The sequence below is a fragment of the Homarus americanus genome, unplaced genomic scaffold (genome assembly GCF_018991925.1).
Source record: "Homarus americanus isolate GMGI-L3 unplaced genomic scaffold, GMGI_Hamer_2.0 scaffold9358, whole genome shotgun sequence".
NCBI classification, from domain to species: domain Eukaryota; kingdom Metazoa; phylum Arthropoda; class Malacostraca; order Decapoda; family Nephropidae; genus Homarus; species Homarus americanus.
The window spans coordinates 58,167-75,707 of NW_024726344.1; the positions used below are offsets into that span (position 1 = coordinate 58,167).

Below are 17,541 nucleotides of genomic sequence, written 5' to 3' on the forward strand. Positions count from 1 at the left end.
AAATACTACCGTCTTCTATGGCATAATCCTACCGTATTCTGGAGCCTTTAACCAAACGTAAGCCGATTCTTCCCCCCCCGCCGCCCTTAACAGAACGTAAGACGATTATTCCCCTTTGCCGTTTTCGACCCCCCCCCCAACGCCCTTAACCGAACGTGAGCCGATTCTTCCCCATTGCCGTTTCACCCCCCGCCGCGCTTAACCGAACGTAAGCCGATTCTTCCCCTAACAAGGTCCATCTCCTCGGGTTCCTAGAAGACTTTCCCAGTTGTAACAATACCCGATTTTTCAGCTCCTAGTCATAATTACAATGACAAGGTAAGGGAAACCTGGTTGTGAGGGCCCTTGCTTCACCTAACTTGAGTAATAATAATAATAATAATAATAATACCGTAAAGAAATAAAAAGCAATAACAGTAGTATTAATTACGCTCATAACGTATTGAGGGAAACAACAAAGGAATTATCTAGTGAGTAATGTTAATGACCAATACTGTACCATTAAAAACACACAACAGGTCTGGATTATATTAATAATTCTGAAATAATTGTTTTGTACGTTTGTATGATAGAATATGTGTGTGTGTGTGTGTGTGTGTGTGTGTGTTTTAAGTCACAATGACCTCCCCAGGTGCACCAATCACAAAATATATTCTGATTAACATTACCAACATCGTCACCAATCACCATCAATATCACTCACCATAAACATCACCAAATAGCATCACCAGGTACATCACTCGCCATCAATATCACCAAATAACATCACCAGGTACATCACTCACCCTCAACATCACCAAATAACATCATCAGGTACATCACTCACCCTCAACATCACCAAAAACATCACCAGGTACATCACTCACCCTCAACATCACCAAATAACATCACTCATCATCAATATCACCAAATAACATCAACAGGTACATCACTCACCCTCAACATCACCAAATAACATCAACAGGTACATCACTCACCCTCAACATCACCAAATAACATCAACAGGTACATCACTCACCCTCAACATCACCAAATAACATCAACAGGTACATCACTCACCCTCAACATCACCAAATAACATCACTCACCATCAATATCACCAAATAACATCAACAGGTACATCACTCTCCCTCAACATCACCAAATAACATCACCAGGTACATCACTCTCCCTCAACATCACCAAATAACATCACCAGGTACATCACTCACCCTCAACATCACCAAACAGCATCACCAGGTACATCACTCACCCTCAACATCACCAGCATCATATATAACATCACCAAAAGCACCAACAATATCCTCTATAAATAAATAAATAAAAATTAAAAAATATATTGATGGAACAATTTTCTTTTCCTTTTTTATTAATATCTTGATTTTTTTTCCCTCGCCGTGGAAGCTAATAATGAAACTTTTCTCCGATTATAATTTGCAATGCTGATTAGTCTTGAAAGGGCGGCGGCAGACACGGTGTTGTCAGCTCAGGTCTGGGACGCCGCATCTGGGGTGGCGCTGGAGAGTGATGAGGAGGAGGAGAGGGAAGGAGAAAAGGAGGGAGAAGAGAAAAAGAAGGAGAAAGAAGAGAGAGAAGAATGAAGAAGAGGAAGATAATGAGGAGGAAGGGGAGAAAATGAGGAAGAAAAGGGAGATAATAAGGAAGGGGAAGATAATGAAGAAGAATAGGGATATTATGAGGAAGAGGAGGAAAATGAGGAAGAGGGCGATAATGAGGAAGAAGAGGGAGATAATGAGGTAGAATAGGGAGATAATGAGAAAGAATAGGGAGAAAATGAGGAAGAAGAGGGAGATAATGAGGAAGAATAGTGAGATAATGAGGAAGATAACGTGGAAGAAGAGTAAGATAAAGAGGAAGAAGAGGGAGATAATGAGGAAGAAGAGGGAGATAATAAGGAAGAAGGGGGAGATAATGAGGAAGACGAGGGAGAAAATGAGGAAAAGATAATGAGGAAGAGGGAGAAAATGAAGAACATAAGAATGGAGGAAACTGCAGCGGGCCTATTGGGCCATACTGGGCAGTCCCGTTTACACCCAACCCCTATCGCTCATATATCCATCCAACCTATGTTTGAAGCTATCCAGCGTATTCGAGTTAATGATGATGGTTAATAACTTGTTCCACTCATCCACTACACTATTTCCAAACCAATGTTTACCTATCTCGCGCCTAAACCTAAATTTGTCTAATTTAAAATCATTGCTACGAGTTCGCTCCTGGTTGGATAGTTTGAGTACCTTTGTTATATCACCTTTGTTTAGCCCTGACTTCCATTTATACACCTCGATCATATCGCCCCTCACTCTACATCTCTCGAGGGAGTGCAAATTAAGATGCTTTAACCTGTCCCTGTACTCAAGGTTCCTAATGCCCGGTAATAGTCTATTCATTCTCCTCTGAATTCTTTCTAGGGATTCTATATCCATTCTGTAGTACAGTGACCAGACTAAGTACGGAGAAAATAAGGAAGAAGTGGGAGAACGGGAGGAGGAAGAGAAGCAGGAAGAAGAGGAAAAAGAGAGAGAGAAGAAGGAAGAAGTGGGAGAGAAAATGAGGAAGAAGAGGGAGATAATGAGAAAGAGGAAGGAAATGAGGAAGATAATAAGACGTGGCCAGTGAGAGTAACAGCAAGTAAAGGAGGGGAGGGAGTGGCAATAAACTGTTGGGGATTATAAGACATCGAGAGAGGGAGAGTAACGGCGGAGGGAGAGAAGGAAGGAGGGGAGAGAGAGAGGGAGAGTAATAGAAGGTAAAGACGGGAAGACAGGGAGAGTAATGATAGAGAAAAGGAGAGAGGGGGAGAGGGGTAGAGTAACGACGGAGGGGGAGAGAGAGAGAGAGTAAGGACGGGGAGAGAGGGGGAGAGTAATAACACCGAGAGTAACAGTGGGGAGATAGGGAGAGTAACCAAAGAGAAAGGAAGGGGGAGAAAAGGGAGAAGTGAGTAGGGAAGAGAGATGAAAGGGATGGAAGAGAAAGGGAATAATATTGGCAAGAAGAAGAGGAAAATAAAAGAGAAGGGAAAAAAAGATTTAAAAACAAAAATTATAAAAGTTGAAGAAAGAAAAAGAAGAGAGAATGATAAGGTAAAATTGAACTTAGGAAGGAGAAAGAAGGATAACAGGACTTCTCTTCCTTCCTTCTTTCCTTCCTCCTTCCATTTTATCTCTTCCCTCCCACTGCTCCTCCTCCTATTTCATCCCCCCCCCCTTATCCCACCCATTATATCCCTCCCACACCCCCCCCCACCCCACTCTCATCCATAGCCAGACCCCAGAGACCGTCTTTATGGTCAGGAGATAACAACAAGATATTCAGTTTTATATGAGGAGAGAGAGAGAGAGAGAGAGAGTCGTATCACTAAAGGACCATAGCTATTGAGGAATTGTTGGTGCTTTTGGTGATGTTATGTCTTACGATGCTGGTGATGTTAATGGTGAGTGATGTACCTGGTGATGTTGTTTGGTGATGTTGATGGTGAGTGATGTACCTGGTGATGTTTATGGTGAGTGATGTACCTGGTGATGTTATTTGGTGATGTTGATGGTGAGTGATGTACCTGGTGATGTTTATGGTGAGTGATGTACCTGGTGATGTTTACGGTGATGTTTACGGTTAGTGATGTTGATGGTGATTGGTGATGATGTTGGTAATGTTTTCAGAATATATTTTGTGATTGGTGCACCTGGGGAGGTCATTATGACTTAAAACACACACACACACACACACACACACACACACACACACACACACACACACACACACACACACACACACACACACATATTCTATCATACAAACGTACAAAACAATTATTTCAGAATTATTAATATAATCCAGACCTGTTGTGTGTTTTTAATGATACAGTATTGGTCATTAACATTACTCACTAGATAATTCCTTTGTTGTTTCCCTCAATACGTTATGAGCGTAATTAATACTACTGTTATTGCTTTTTATTTCTTTACGGTATTATTATTATTATTATTATTACTCAAGTTAGGTGAAGCAAGGGCCCTCACAACCAGGTTTCCCTTACCTTGTCATTGTAATTATGACTAGGAGCTGAAAAACTTGGTATTGTTACAACTGGGAATGTCTTCTAAGAACCCGAGGAGATGGACCTTGTTGCTGAGACAATGAGACACAAGGTTCAACTCCTGGGGGCATCACAGTTCACAGTCCTGAAAATATGACCTGAGATTTTTGTGACGTCATAGTGTTTATCATATTTATGGAATTGTAAATGTTGTACCTTAGGTTAAGTAGGATAAAAAGATCACACTGAAATCATATTATTGCATATTGGAATACAGAAATTAAAAAAATAAGGTGAGGAGAATGATGATGATAATGAAGATGAAAAACAAGAATAAAAAAATATATACTGTATATTACTGAACAGACCACGAAACTTTTCCTCCACGGGTTTGCTATCAACAGAAAACACGTTCCACATTCACCATCCCAAACCATAAGTATACACAGTGAGCACTTGGCCAATTACGGTAAGCCACAATAAACAGCCGACCAATCATCGCGACACACAGCCCAGGTCGGATGAGACACACCACCAATCACCTTGTACAAACACACAAACATTAGCTCACGACCTACACTGACCTACACGTGACTCCCTGAGCTCTGATACTACTCCACTACAATACTCCAGGAATACGGTAACACACGCCTTCAACACTACAATACTCCAGGAATACGGTAACACACGCCTCCAACACTACAATACTCCAACGAAGACTTCTCCAACACTACAATACTCCAACGAAGACTTCTCCAACACTACAACACTAGACTACCCCAACTCACTAACACTCCAGTAACACAATAACAGATTCCTTCAACACTAGACTCACCCAACACATGATGTCTCCAACAGGCCAACAATAGAACTCCTTCACCACTCCAACAATAGAATCCTTCAACACTCCAACAATAGACTCCTTCAACACTCCAACAATTGACTCATTCAACACTCTAACAATTGACTCCTTCAACACTCCAACAATTTATTTCTCCAACACTTTCCTTTTCCCTAAACTTCCTAACCCTCACATTTTTCCTCCAGATCCAATTGAACAAGAATTTCTACCTCCCTAAAGCCTTCATTTTCCCCTAAATCTTATTAAGTTATGGTCATAAGGGACAATACAACGTCTGGTTCCTCCCTGACAGTAGCTACAACTCCCCCCCCCCCCACCTTTCAGCGTCCCAGGTTTTTATTTTCATACCCCGGTCTCGGCCACCTAAAGTTCTAATACACAAGTTCCTTAATACACCAGTTCCCTAGTATTCCTGTTCTCTAATCCCCAGTTCTCTCATACCCCAGTTATCTAATACCCCAGTTCTTTAATACCCCAGTTCCCTAGTACCCCCAGTTCTCTAATGACCCAGTATGCTTATACAACGCTTCTCTATCACCCCATTAAACATAACCATTCCTCCAACACCCCACTAAGAGGAGGAGGGGAAGAAGACGAGGAAGACGAGAAGAAGAAAGAGGAGGGGGGTGGGAGAGGAGGAAGAGGAAGGGGGAGGGGGAGGGGGAGGAAGAGGTTGGCGCCCCATCAGTCGTCATCTCTTCAATACTATGAAAATAATCCCTAGAAGTCTTGGGGAAAATGGTTCTCTGTTTGTCCTTCCTTTCGGACCGCCTCCTGTTATTGTATTTGCCAAGCGTTCACAGTGTTTGGGCAAGTGATGGGCTGCCGGGGACCTGGTACATCGTGATGGGGAGTAGATGGGGAGGTGGAGATGGGAGAGGGAGGGGTTTGGGAAGGAGGAGACGGGGGAGGAAGAGAAGGAAGGTGGTGGAGATGGGGGGGTAGGAGATTGGGGAGGAAGAGAAGGAAGGCAGGAGATGGGGGGCAGGGAGACGGGGCAAAGAAGTGCAGTGGTGGTGAGATGGGGGGGGAGGATAGAAGATGAGAGGAATAGGAAGATAGCGAAAGGAGGAGATAGGAGGGAGAAGATGCAAGGGAGGAGAGAGGAAGATAAAGAGAAAAAGAAGGCAGGAAGGTAAGAAGATGAGAAGAGGAGGAGGAAGGAGAAGAAGATATAAAGAAGTAAGTGGAGAGATGTGGAGGATGAGATAGGGGAGAAGTGAGGCAATGAGAGGAGGAGAGAAGGGGACAGGAGGAGGAAGAAGATAGGGAAAGGGAAAATGGACAGGGGAAATAGTAAAACAGGAAGGTGACAACTGGAGGAAAAAAGAGAGAGCGTGGAGGAAAAAGAAATGAAAAGAGAAGAGAGATGGGAGAAGGTGGGAAGTAAGTTGAAGAAGACAGAATAAAAGGTAAGAAATGTAAAGAAGAGTAAATGTATAGTAGAATGAGAAAAAACACACACACACACAAAGTACAGAGAGAGAGAGAGAGAGAGAGAGAGAGGGAGAGAGAGAGAGGAGTCATGGTAGAGAGAAAGAGATAATAACGTGGACCCAGGAGCATAACGTCCGAGGGAGGGGGAGGCGCTGATGGCGCATTCTTGGAATTGAGTTTGAGGGGCAGAAATATTGTGAAGGGAAAGATATTTGTGGGGGAAGATAGTGGTATCCTGCCTAACAGTCTAGCACTTGGGGCGTGATATATACTCGTATAGTATTTACATTGGTACAAACAGCGGAAACCTGACTATCACGGTTGGAGTTGGGGCGTGATATATGTAGTGTTTACATTGGTACAGACACACAGACAGGGGCGGAATATGCTCTAATATTTGGCATAAGACCAGCAACTTTCCATATCCGAACCCGGACCTCGGAACCGAACCAGAATCCCTATCCATAATCAGTGGGTTCAGTTAACTTAAGTAAGGATAGCATTAGGTTAAGATCCTCCTCCCTCATGCTTACCTATCCTCATCCTCCTCCCTGTCTACCTCTCCTCCTCCTCCTTCCTGTCTACCTCTTCTCCTCCTCCTTCCTGTCTATCTCTCCTCCTCCTCTTTCATGTCTACCTCTTCTCCTCCTCCTTCCTGTCTAGCTCTCCTCCTCCTCCCGTCTACCTCTCCTCTTCCTCCTTCCTGTCTACCTCTCCTCCTCCTCCTCCCTCATGCCTACCTCTCTTACGTCCTCTTCCTTCACGCCTACCACTCCTCTTCCTCCTTCTTGCTTGCCTCTCCTCTTCCTCCTTCTTGCTTGCCTCTCCTCTTCCTCCTTCTTACCCGCCTCTCCTCCCTTCAATCCTCATAATCCAATAGTCTAGGTCCTCCTTTGATCATCTTATTTGTTTACGTTTACCTCCTGGTGCTGCGCCGCCTTACTCTATGGTCCCGAACACACTAGACAGACCTCTCGTGTTGGGTGAGGTCCACGATCTGCATGCTGGGTGGAATCCTGCAGCAGCGTCTGTCTCTGTGGCTTTGGAAATGAAGAGATACAGAGATGCAGAGATATGCAGAGAGAATGAAACCCCCGTCACCTTAATCCTCACTCACCAGATGACGCCTGTATCCCGCCACCCGCTTCACACGCACCGAGTTCTAAATTCGCAAATCATTCCTCATTTTCTTTACATTAGTTATTCGTCAGAACCAAGTCGTCTTAAGTATTACTAAGAGAAATTTCAATCACAGAATGATAAAGTCAGTTATATGCAGTAGAAAAATGCTCGTGGAAATGAAGTTGGTTTATTCGAGCATTACAGCAACATGGTGATCGCTTGCTCCCTCAGTTGTCTTGCCTTATCTGGAAATGATAATATCACACCAGAATAGAATTCACTTGTCAACAGAAAAGACTGGACACAATTTAGGAAAAGTTTAGTAGTAGTTTCTTCGGTAAACTTCTCAAGAATGATTCGGTGACTGAATTTAATCTGTGACTTTAGTTTCATGAACCTCCGTGCAGAGATAAAAGTCGTGGGCTGTTGGAGCCGAGTCACTGAGGATATATTACATACAAGATATATCAGAGTTTGGGATGAAATATACAGTATTATCAGTACATTTCTATTATTATGGTATTGTATAGAGTAGATTAATTTCCCTCGTGTCTAGCAATATCAAATCCATCGAGGCTTTAACATTCTGTGAGCTCTGTGAAAAAAAAATTAAGTAAAGTTTGACAGAGTGAACGTAAAAGTATATAATATGACCTGTAAAATATATTCATCTTAACTACTGTGATTAAATTTATGTATTATGTTGATGTCTACAGAGTCCAGAAGTAATATCCATTAGAGACATAAGGAGAGAGAGAGAAAAAATTAGAGAAAGAATGAGAGAAGATTAAAGAGAAAATTAAAGAGAGAGAGAGAGAAGATTAGAGAACGAAGATTAGAGAGAATGAGAGATTAGAATGAAAATTAAAGAGAAAGAGAAAAGTTAAAGAGAGACAGAGGAGAGAAACACAAAAAGAGAGAGACGACCAACACAGTTAAACAAGAAAAACATCCAGGGACTGAACCAACACTTATTCACCCAACCAATACAAACACTACAAAGTGACTAAATACATTCCTACCCTCAAGCAGTGAGAAAATAAATAAAAAGTAAAATAAAAATATCACTCCCTCCCTCTCTCTGTCTCTCTCTCCTCCCTCTCTCTCTCTCTCTCTTTCCTCCCTCCCTCCCTCTCCCTCCTCCCCCCTTCCTCTTCACCGGGAAATAATGAGAAGTATCTAATAACCGAAACTTGTAGCCAACTTTCCCCCAGCTCATAATATAATACTTTTGTTTCTGTCTTCCTGAAGCCATACCACACCTGAACAATTCCCCACTGAGCGATGTTATGTTAGTACGGCTTCATTATTACACTCCTCATGTTGTGAGCAGCACCACGATCACTGATTAGAGCACTGTAATAAAACTTTCTTGATTACTGAAGACTTGGTTACGATTGTGTCCTGGCTATATTACGTACGTGTGTGTTTGTGTGTGTGTGTGTGTGTGTGTGTGTGTGTGTGTGTGTGTGTGTGTGTGTGTGTAATTCATAAGCATCATCAGGCTGACCACTAAGGTGAATATCGACCAGTGACATAACCCGTTTGTAACCATTAGTCCTTCTGAGATATTAAACAGTTCCTCCAGACGCTCACCTCCTCCTTCTCCTCCCGCTCCTCCCGCGTCAAACCTCACAACCCCATAACCTCTCCCTCACATCCCTTCCCTCAACCTCTTCCACCACCACCTACCCCTCGCCCATCTCCTGCTGCTCATTAGAAATTAAAATGATTCAATAAATTACGGAGACCAGAGGAATGAACATTTAAATCTCGACAAAAGTAGGTTATGTAAGTGAGGTGTTTCCTTAATCAATACTCCTCCCTGTGAGCAAGATAAACACAACTCTGATAGGTATTGTTATCCGGCATCTCACTTTCACGTCAGTATTGGTGTGAACGAAAAAGAAATTACATAACTTTTATTTTTTTCTCATCTAGCGTCAAATATCTTAGGGAACTTGAGGAAGGAAGCTGGGAATAGCACCTGAGGAGAACTTGTTAAGTTTGTTGGAGAGAAGTTAGGAAGGAGTGATGGAGGTAAGGAACGTCTTCGTTGTCGAAATTTGATTGGTAGACCTGCAGGTGAAGGTCGCCTTACCTGCCTCACGAAGCTGGTGGTCTAATGTTTACTGCTGGAAATAATCTTTAAGAGTGTGGTGTGGTGTGGTACGTCGCTCTAACGCCGTGTTGTGTTGTGTTGTCCCACGTTTGAGTCACCATCAGTAGTATCATGTACCCATTGGATTGTCGTATAAACTCGAGTAATTCACAAAGAGTCACATGGACCTATACCTCGCCTGCCCTCTGATCACACGAGACTCCTGGTCAACACACCTGTCGTGGCTGGAGGTCGTATACGGCCCGTGAGTGCTTAATCAACAAAGTTTCGGGAAGTTTTAGAGTTCATAATGACGACTAAAAACGGAATAAAAAAAATATCCCACCGAAAGAAACAAGACCATTTACCAAACCTTATAAAACTTCATTAATATTTTACGGTTGAAAGAGTCGGGACCTTTTTTTGTATCCCCGTGGTTCCCGAAGCCAAAGTTACTGCCTCTCATTCTTCGGGATATTAAGCACAACATGAGAAGGCTTTTAGGAGTCCGGGTTACGACGCTCGCCAACCCTCGCGTATTATCCTCTACACTAACCCACTACAGTGATCATCCCAGACCCAGCTGCGCCACACATACACACAGTAACACACTAGGCTAGGGTGTGGGTATGTAGGGGTGTGTGTTGGTATGTAGGGCCCTAGGGGTGTAGGTGTGTGGGTATGTAAGGGTGTGGGTATGTAGGGTGTGGATGTGCAGGGTATGTGGGGATGTAGGTGTGTGGGTATGTGGGGGATGTACCTGTAGGTGTCTAGTGGTGTAGTGTATGTGTGTGGGGGTGTAGGTGTGTAGGTATGTGGGGGTGTAGGTGTGTAGGTATGTAGGGGTGTAGGTGTGTGATTTCATAGGTATGTAGGTGTGTGGGTATGTGGGGGTGTAAGTGTATAATGTGTAGGTGTGGACGAAACTTGGTGTAGACTGTCAAGGAAATGTTCACAGCTCCAGCACCGCTTATTGCACCTGAAGATTAGATACCCCAGCTTATTGCACCTGAAGATTAGATACCCCAGCTTATTGCACTTGAAGATTAGATACCCCAGCTTATTTTACTTGAAGATTAGATACTTAAGCTTATTTCACCAAAAGATGAGAAACCCCAGCTTATTGCACCTGAAGATTAGATACCCCAGCTTATTGCACCTGAAGATTAGATACCCCAGCTTATTGCACTTGAAGATTAGATACCCCAGCTTATTTTACTTGAAGATTAGATACTTAAGCTTATTTCACCAAAAGATGAGAAACCCCAGCTTATTGCACCTGAAGATTAGATACCCCAGCTTATTTCACTTGAACATTAGATACCAAAGATTATTTCACCTGATGATTGACCACCCTAACCTATTTCCCAGGTAACATTAATGGTGGCTAGTCTTCAGGTGATCACAGATGTTTATATCATAATCTTCTTCTGTTGACCCGAACGTGCAAGACAATTATAACATTACATTTACACTTTTTGGTACAGCTCTGGAATAATGTGAAAATTAAGTATATTCTCCACTATAGTCCTCCATCGACATATTTTTCAGGGAGGTTAAATAAATAAGTGTAGGCGAATCAATTTCCCGTCGAGAAAAAAATAATGATTACGAAGCCATAAACGGGAGTGAGTGACTATAATCCAGCGCGTGTTGACGGTATGTACTGCAACAACTACTGTCAACTTAGGGTCCTATTTTACATCACTTATTGCAACATTATAGGAAAAAAAATGACATAGGGTAGGAAGAAGCTAACACAAGAATAAAACAAGGAAGAATAAATGGTTGGAGAAGGTATTGAGAACTGAAAAGAGACGAAGAAAATATAGTCCTCAAGATGTTGGCATAATGGACCACTTACTCTACCTGTTCTAAATAACGTAACTATGACTCGGGTGAGTAAATAACAAATTTAATATGTTAAAAAATTAAATAGGTAAGCTTAAAATAATGACAGTGTAGGCATGAATAGTGTAGATAGAGAAACGAATAAAAATATGAAGAAAATTACGTGTGAGATAAAGTAAACATTGAGGAAGTGGTGTGGATGAAAGACCTTTTGAGTTTGTTCAGTGAAGCTGCAGTAGTGGAGCTGAGATAGTGTGTGGGAGTGTGAGATAGTGTGAGGATATGGTGTGTGGGGTGTGAGGATGGTGTGGGGTATGAGATGCTAGCAGGGTGTGTGATGGTGTGGGGTGTGGAATGGTGTGTGGGGGTGTGGGGATAGTGTGTGGGGAACAGGGCCCTGTGGGTGTGTGATGGTGTGGGGTGTGAAGGTGGTGTGTGGGGTGTGAGATGGTGTGTGTGTGGGGTGTGGGGATATGAGTGTGAGGGTGGGAGATGCTGTGTAGGGTGTGTGTGATGGGTGTGTGGGAATGTGGGGATGGTGTGTGGGGGTGTGGGATAGTGTGCTTTAGGAGTGGGAGATGCTATGTGGGGTGTGTGATGGTGTGGGGTGTGGGGATAGTGTGTGGGGTGGGAGATGGTGTGTGGGGTGTGGGGATGGTGTGTGGGGTGAGATGGAAGTGTGGGGTGTGGGGATGGTGTGTGGGGGTGGGAGATAGTGTGTGGGAGTGTGAGATAGTGTGTGGGAGTGGAGAGTGTGTGGGATGGGAGATAGTGTGTGGGAGTGTGAGATAGTGTGTGGGAGTGTGAGATAGTGTGTGGGAGTGGGGGATACTATGTAGGAGTGTGTGATAGTGTGTAGGAGTGTGTGATCAATGTACAGGAATATACACATCTCGCCTCCGTGTGTGTCCAGTAATTAGGATGTCCGTCCCATCCAAATGCTGCCTCACTGTTCCGTCCGCTGCCCACTTCTTGTCCTGTCATAGCTATTGATCTGTCTCATGTAAGTTAGTCTACGTCATATGTGGTCGAGCTACAAGGGGGTACTATAGCTCATGTTATTGTTTTTATTATTTCAAACATGAAGAATGAAATAATATGAAACAAAATGAAATAACAAGTAACAGTTAATCATTCCTTGGAAATAAAACTACATGGACGAAGCAAAATTAAATGTTAAATGAAATAATATGAAACAGCATTAAGTAACAAATGTTTATTCCTTTTCACGATTCGTTTCTCTCTTAATGAAGGTTTAAAAATTAAATATGATTTTTAATGAAGTTACTTTATGAGGCGACTATGTTCAGGGGCGTAAAAATTACAGTTGAAATTGGAATAAACAGAAAATAAAAGGAATGTTCTAATTAGACACTGGCTAAAAAAAAAATAAAAACGATAGCTAGTCAGGTATCACACATAGAAAAAAAATATTTACTTTTTTATCGTTTTCGTAATAATAAGCAGGTAAAAAGTTTAATTGGTTTAGGCTAGAATTTGGTTTTGTTTAGTTGCATGAAAATTGGCGGGAGCGGCGGCGAAGACGTGGACGGGGGCAATGGTGGTGGTGGTGGTACAGTGGTGATTATTGTAGTGATGTAGATGGTGTTGTTGGTACTGGTGTTGATGACACTGGTGGTGATGTGGGTGGTGGAAGCAGAATGATACACACACACACGAGATAGCAGGTGCGTCAAGAGGTCACGAAGGGGAGTTAATCAGTCAGAACTATTGTGTCATATACGCCCACCAGCCATGATTAGCCAAGGGTATTAACTTATTGTAATTATGGATGACACACAAACTGACTGACTCGTTTTATCTCGTTTGTTTTCTTTGATTTACTTTGATTTATTTACTTTATGATTATAAAGGATTTGATTTAAAGTCTAAATTGTTTTTTGGAAGAATCACTCACTCACTCACTCACTCACTCTGATTGCATTGTACGTCCGGCAACGTATATTATAAACATGGTCAGTCAATCAGTCAGAGAAAGCAACCATAGAACTGCCGACGCAAGCAACATATACGAAAACAAAGGTCCATCATATTTATTTATTTTTTTGACAATGGGTGATATTAATCTAAAATATAATAGTCTTAGTTTTAGCTGTATAGTGAAATGATTTGATTGGTAGCAGTAGTTCCAACTCTTAATACCTTCAATGACTTCATGTAAATTGTATGGTTTTATAATTGGCTGTTGGGTTATCCTCTCTAATTGGGTAAGCGAAATCATTTACATTGGTGGGACTGAAATTCTGTAGTCTTTATTTTTATTTTTTATATATTTTTTTTTTCATATTGGAAAAAAAAATATTAAAAAAAGATGGACGTGTACATGTGGAATTATAATGCCATTTGTGTGTGTGTGTGTGTCACTTATGTCTTGTACACTATTTTTGTACATCATTCGTATCACGTTCATTATTATCTACACCACGTATAACAGTTGTTCAATACTGGCCGACCCTTAGGCCACCAAGGCGGGCATTTGTTTTAAGTGTAGGAGCTGTCGCCGTCACGACACCCACACCCTAGGACCTAAGTTTACGAGCTGCATGACCAACTTTCAAGGAATAATCCAAAAAGATCGGACAATTCGCTAACTGCACTGGCTAACCATTACAGGTCCCCCCCAAAAAAATATCCCAACAAACCCGCGACCATTCGCTTACGAGACGAGTATGCTCACCATTACACCACAGTTATATACGTACACCATACGATACATCACATATGAATAATACTCTTATACACCACCCATACATGTACAGTACATCATCTTTGTGTACAGTACATCCATGTAAATCACCCACGCTATGTACACTCCACACATAACAGAAATACCTACACAGATTTAAATCGCAAAATCTGTCAAATTGAGTTAGAGAAATAAGTCCAGATTTATACTACAACACGTTCACCTTTATCCATATTCTCACCCCCCTCTTCCCTTTCCATCGCCCCCCAAAAAAAAATCATAAAAAACTCCTTTAAAATTGGGTTGAAAAAGAATAAAATGAATTTTAAAAATATGTTCCATTCCCTATATGATAGTGATGGAAAATTTGATCAAATCAGTAGAGCCGAATTGGGGAAAAAGTAGAGAAGAGAGAGGAATCATGGGACACAGCGAGAATAATTTGCTTGTGAATATTATAAGCTTCAATTTCCCGCTCTAATAGGAAAAATCCAATTACGGGTGTGTGTGTGTTTGTTTGTTTGTCTGTTTTACTTCAGCGTGGCATGACTTTTGAAAAATTGTGTTTATAATGGCAATTAGTTCATCTGATATTCATTAAGAACTTTGTGTTTGATCAGCTTGGTAGTTTCTGTGTTCAGTTGTTACGACACAAGCTCTGACTCGCCTCGCCTCGCTATGTGATTTTTTTTTAATTCTTGCTGATTAACTCTGGGATACAATTGTTTGATGGACTTTTATATTCTGGGGGATAATTTTTAATTATTAATGTTGTGTTTGAAATTGAGATGGGGGGGTGGGGAAGGGGGGTGGGTTGAAGGTGTATAAAGGAGGAGCGAAAGTGATGGTAATCGGATTACCAAAGCTTCGGGGTGGTGGTTGGCGTGAGCTATTGTTGCTGGTGGCAGGTCAAGACATGTGCCAACCCAATTGACAAAAAATAATATTAGTATGGTGACTTCAACAGTAACAAAATTAAAAGTCTGTGTGCGTGTGTGTGTGTGTGTGTGTGTGTGTGTGTGTGTGTGTGTGTGTGTGTGTGTAGGATGGTTGTATGTTCTTGAAATACATAGAAGTCATCGGCGGCTCTTGACAGGATATTTAAGAAGGACATGGAGAAGGACAGGATAATTTTTCACACACTACCATCTGCCCACCACACCACACACACACACACACACACACTACTACTACCACTCCCTTTATCCGTCAATACCAACATACACCTTCTCACGTTCCTTACCTCACCACCACTTATCATGGGCTAAGAATTATTTTTTTTTTTTAAGAATATCTGTTCTAGCGAATACGATTGAAAGAAAATCATTTTGTAATTTACGGTAACACTCGAGCACATAATTATGATGGCTTTTCCTGGCTACAGTAATCTAGAAACAGAATCTGTCTGTCAAAATACATAATTAATGGTTTATATTTTAGTGACGCTGTGGTTAATATTATAATGAGAATTACTTGGTAAAATGTTGACGATTTTAGCTAAACATATAGAGAAAGAGTCATTTCCCTGATCAGTGTGTATATGACAGGAGATGCTCACTTCACCTGAGAGGTCGTTCTGCCTCACTCCTTTATTTACTACCTCACCCCACAAGTTCCTAAACTAAATACTGGAAGAGATTTAATTTCAATATTGACTTCCAATGCCACTTGTACACCCTGAGTGTGTCGTCATGCAGATACAAATATTGGAGAGAAATATTTGGGTTATCGACTTTCTAGGTTAAGTACGAGTCAACCTCACCAACTGTTTAAGTATTAAATATCAGTGTTGTATTGTTGACTACCTGTGTGGCCTTACCTGGTGGTGGCCTGCTGGTGAAGAATGTGGCCTTAATTGCTGGTGGAGACTGTGTGGCCTTAACTGCTGGTGGAGACTGTGTGGCCTTAACTGCTGGTGGAGACTGTGTGGCCTTTACTGCTGGTGGAGACTGTGTGGCCTTTACTGCTGGTGGAGACTATGTGGCCTTTACTGCTGGTGGAGACTATGTGGCCTTTACTGCTGGTGGAGACTGTGTGGCCTTTACTGCTGGTGGAGACTGTGTGGCCTTTACTGCTGGTGGAGACTGTGTGGCCTTTACTGCTGGTGGAGACTGTGTGGCCTTTACTGCTGGTGGGGCTATGTGGCCTTTGCTGCTGGTGGAGACATGTGGGCCTTAACTGCTGCAGGCCAGGACTATGTGGCCTTCCCTGCTGCTGGTGGAAATAGCAGCCCTGCTGGTGGAGACTATGTGGCCTTCCATAACGGTGGGACCTGTGGCCCTTTGCTGCTGGTAGAACTGTGTAGCCTTCTGCTGGTGGAACTGTGTGGCCTTTACTGCAGGTGGAGACTGTGGCCTTTACTGCTGGTAAGGAGACTATGCTTGGCCTTCTGCTGGTGGAAACTGCTTAAGCGCTTTTACTGTTTCAGTGGAGAACTATGTGGCCTTTACTGCTGGTGGAGACTGTGTGGCCTTTACTGCTGGTGGAGACTGTGTGGCCTTTACTGCTGGTGGAGACTGTGTGGCCTTTACTGCTGGTGGAGACTGTGTGGCCTTTACTGCTGGTGGAGACGATAAAGATAAAAAATAAAGAAAAAAAAACACTCCATCACAACTGAATTATTAATCGCCTTAGTTTGTTCATAATTATCACGACACAAAAACCTTGATAGGATTACAATACTACGTAAATTAATATACCTTTGTCACCTGTTTAATGACATTACGATTGTGTAAAATACCTGAAAACTTCTACTTAATGTCTTTCTGGTTAATACAAAGACGAATCTATGTGTTGTAATCTATCCATCTATCTATCCATCTATCTATCCATCTATCCACACATCCATCCATCTATCTATCCACATTCTACTGTAGATCTATTAATTTAACAGAAAGAATAACAGAAAAAGAACATGTACTGCCTCAGAAATTAGTTAAAACAGAAAAAATCAACAGAACAGTAAAAATAATGAACTCCCGACATAAACCGAACTCCCGACATAAACCAAACTCCCGACATATACTGAACTCCCGACATATACTGAACTCCCGACATATACTGAACTCCCGACATAAACCGAACTCCCGGCATAAACCGAACTCCCGACATAAACCAAACTCCCGACATATACCGAACTCCCGACATAAACTGAACTTATCCTGAAAATCTTATAATCAAAGACAAACTCAGACATGACACATTTAATATATCATCACGAACTAAACGTCGTTTCCTGTTATATGATCTAACTGATAGAGAAATTAAAATTATTCCTTGATCAACAGAGAAAATATATTGATAATTAATAACTAATAAACCAATTGTAATTTGATTGAAAGTCATATAGTGTTGCCGATGACTCCGTTGTGTTGTGTTGCCGATGACTCCGTTGTGTTGCG

The 17,541-nt window shown here is 42.0% G+C and overlaps 1 long non-coding RNA gene across 1 annotated transcript in view; it reads right to left on the reverse strand.

The window, feature by feature from the left end:
- Positions 1 to 16,265, reverse strand: part of LOC121865610 — a 43,153-nt gene extending 26,888 nt beyond the window's left edge. Inside the window, exon 1 of the long non-coding RNA XR_006088781.1 lies at positions 15,960 to 16,265. This is a non-coding gene — a long non-coding RNA (uncharacterized LOC121865610). The remainder of the gene's footprint in view (positions 1 to 15,959) is intronic.
- Between the last annotated feature and the right edge of the window lie 1,276 nt (positions 16,266 to 17,541).